The sequence below is a fragment of the Mustelus asterias genome, chromosome 11 (assembly GCF_964213995.1).
Source record: "Mustelus asterias chromosome 11, sMusAst1.hap1.1, whole genome shotgun sequence".
Lineage (NCBI taxonomy): Eukaryota > Metazoa > Chordata > Chondrichthyes > Carcharhiniformes > Triakidae > Mustelus > Mustelus asterias.
The window spans coordinates 97,953,229-97,956,021 of record NC_135811.1 but is presented as its reverse complement, the minus strand read 5'-3'; positions in this window follow the sequence as shown (position 1 = coordinate 97,956,021).

Genomic DNA, 2,793 nt, shown 5'->3' with positions numbered 1-2,793 from the left:
ACCTTCCCAAGTGCCTAGTCTAAAATAAATTAATCCACAACGTGTTTACGCATTCCTGTATAAGCGATTGGTGCTCATTTCATGATAACAGCCTGACATAAAAATCTTTGCAAACTCGTTGGATGGGAAATGATGGTCACAAGCTCACTTCCTATCAGGCAGTGACTCAGTTTACAAGCCTTCCTCCATCTGCAAATGTACCTCCAATATCCTTAGTCATGATCCCTAAAGCAGATGTGTACAAATGGTAATATCTCTGTATCAAACAAAACGGCTGGTTTATTCAATAGCTATTTTCCCTTGGTGAATGCATGGGGAATTAATCAGTGTCTTGAGGAGGTGTTCATTTGAATGAAAATCCCAATTAACATGTGACTTTTGAATGAACATCCATTGTCAATGTGTATCGTTTGAAATAGGTGGCACAGTGGTTAGCACTGCTGCCACATAGACCGGGGACCTGGATGCGATTCCAGCGTCGGGTGACTGGCTGTGTGGAGTCTGCACATTCTCCCCGTGTCTGTCTGTGTTTCCTCCGGGTGCTCCGGTTTCCTCCCACAGTCCAAAGATGTGCCGGTTAGGTTGATTGGCCGTGCTAAATTGCTCCTTAGGGTGGGATTTTCCGGCCGCGCTCGCCCTGAAACTGGAAAATCCCGCCCGAGGTCAACGGACCTTTCCATGGTCCGTCCCTCACCTGCTCCGATTGCTGTGGTGGGCGGGACAGGAAAATTTGCCCCTTAGTGTCAGGGTGACTAGCAGAGTAAATACGTGGGGTTACGTGGATAGGATCTGGGTGGGATTGTGGTCGGCGCAGACTCGATGAGCCTCCTTCTGCACTGTAGGGATTCTATGATTCTATGAATAATGCCATTAACAGACAATCCCCAACCTTTGAATGAATATCTCCATTAGTGAGATACCTTTGAATGACAAATCCCTACTAATGGATATCTGCTAATCAAGGTCCTCAGCATCCTTTACATGAACATCCCCATTAAAAAGCAGTTCATGAACTGATACATCTACTAATGATTGCCCCATAATGGCTGCTGTCATCAAAGAAATTGCAAGTTGTCAATTGCTTATCACTTTGTATTTTGTTTAAATAATGGTTCTTGATGCATCACATGTAAGGACATACAAGTGTATCGCAAATGTCTTCCCAGGACCAGGAGCTTGTTACAGTTTAAAGAATTACTAGCTCCATTCACCTTTTAATTTGCTTATTCATTTAAAAGTTATTAACACTGGCAAATGTTTTAAGCCAAATAGCGTATTGGTAATAGGTTTTTGCCCCAAGCAGCATTGCAATTAAACGGTAGCTTCTTCAATCACAGCACTGATTGGTTGACAATTCACAACACTAAACATAAGCAGTTTTCTTTTCCAGTTTTTATTTCCTTGGATATGTCAAAAGCCAGAGGGTGTAGTAATCCTTTTCATTACCTTCCTCATCTTTCTATCCATTTCATTACCGCAAATGTTTCTCAGCTCCATCTAAACCCTCTGGTAAAGGCACTGTTTCCTTACTTATTTAGGTCACCTGAATTGTTGCTATGACATTATTTCCCCTGAAGATTGTGGTTATGCGACACCGCCGCCTCTTTCGAGATGATAAGAAAACTTGCATTTATATGGCGCCTCTCTACAGCCACCAGGTGTCCCAAAGGGGCGGCACGGTGGCATAGTGGTTAGCATCGCTGCCTCACAGTGCCAGGGATGTGGGTTCGATTCCCGGCTTGGGTCACTGTCTGTGTGGAGTTTGCACGTTCTCCCTGTTTCTGCGTGGGTTTCCTCCGGGTGCTCTGGTTTCCTCCCACAGTCCAAAGATGCGCGGGTTTGGTGGATTGGCTATAGTAAACTGCCCCTTAGTGTCCCAAAATGTGTAGGTTAGACAGATTAGCCATGGGAAATGTGTGGAGTTACAAGCATAGGTCAGGGGAGAGGGTAAGATACTCTGTTGGAGAGTTGGTGCAGACGCGATGGGCCGAATGGCCTCTTCTGCACTGTAGGGATTCTATGATTCTATGAATTCACTACCCCAGGGGGCTGTGCAAGTTCAGTTGTTGAGCATTTTCAAAACAGAAATCAGTAGATTTCTGGAGACTAATGACATTGAGGGATATGGAAATAGCGTAGGAAAGATAGATGATCAGCCATTATCGAATTGACTGGCAGAACAGGTTCGATGGGCTGAGTGGCCTACTTTTATTCGTATGTTCCTAGTTCAAAATATTATTTTTGCACATCCTTCTGATGATAGCGTTCCTACCACTGGTCCAGAAGCTCCGGGTTTGAGTCCAACGCCAGGACTTGTTGGCCAAGGAAGGAGCGTTCAACGCAGTTCAATGAGTTGATAATCAGATCGGGAATCCTTCCATCACTTCCTCCCACCATTCCCCACAGGGGTTAAAAACAGTGTAACCTAGAATACTGTGCACAGTTTTGGTCTCCATATTTAAGGAAGGATATCTCTGAATTGGAGGTGGTTCAGTGAAGGTTCACTAGATTCGTTCCTGGGATGAGAGGGTTATCTTCAGATGTGAGGCTGAGCAAGTTGGGCCGATGCTCTCTGGATTTTGGTGATATCAGTGGAACTTGCAGGATTTTGAAGGGGCCTTGACACATTAGGCAGTGAGAAGTTGTTTCCCTGGCTGTGAACCTCAGGATAAGGGGCCAATCATTTAGGACCGAGATGAGGAGAAATGTCTTCACTTAATGGGCGGGATTTTTTCCCCTCACTGCGGCGTGTTTCGTGGAGGTTGCGTGGTGGCAGCGGGATGCATATAGAAT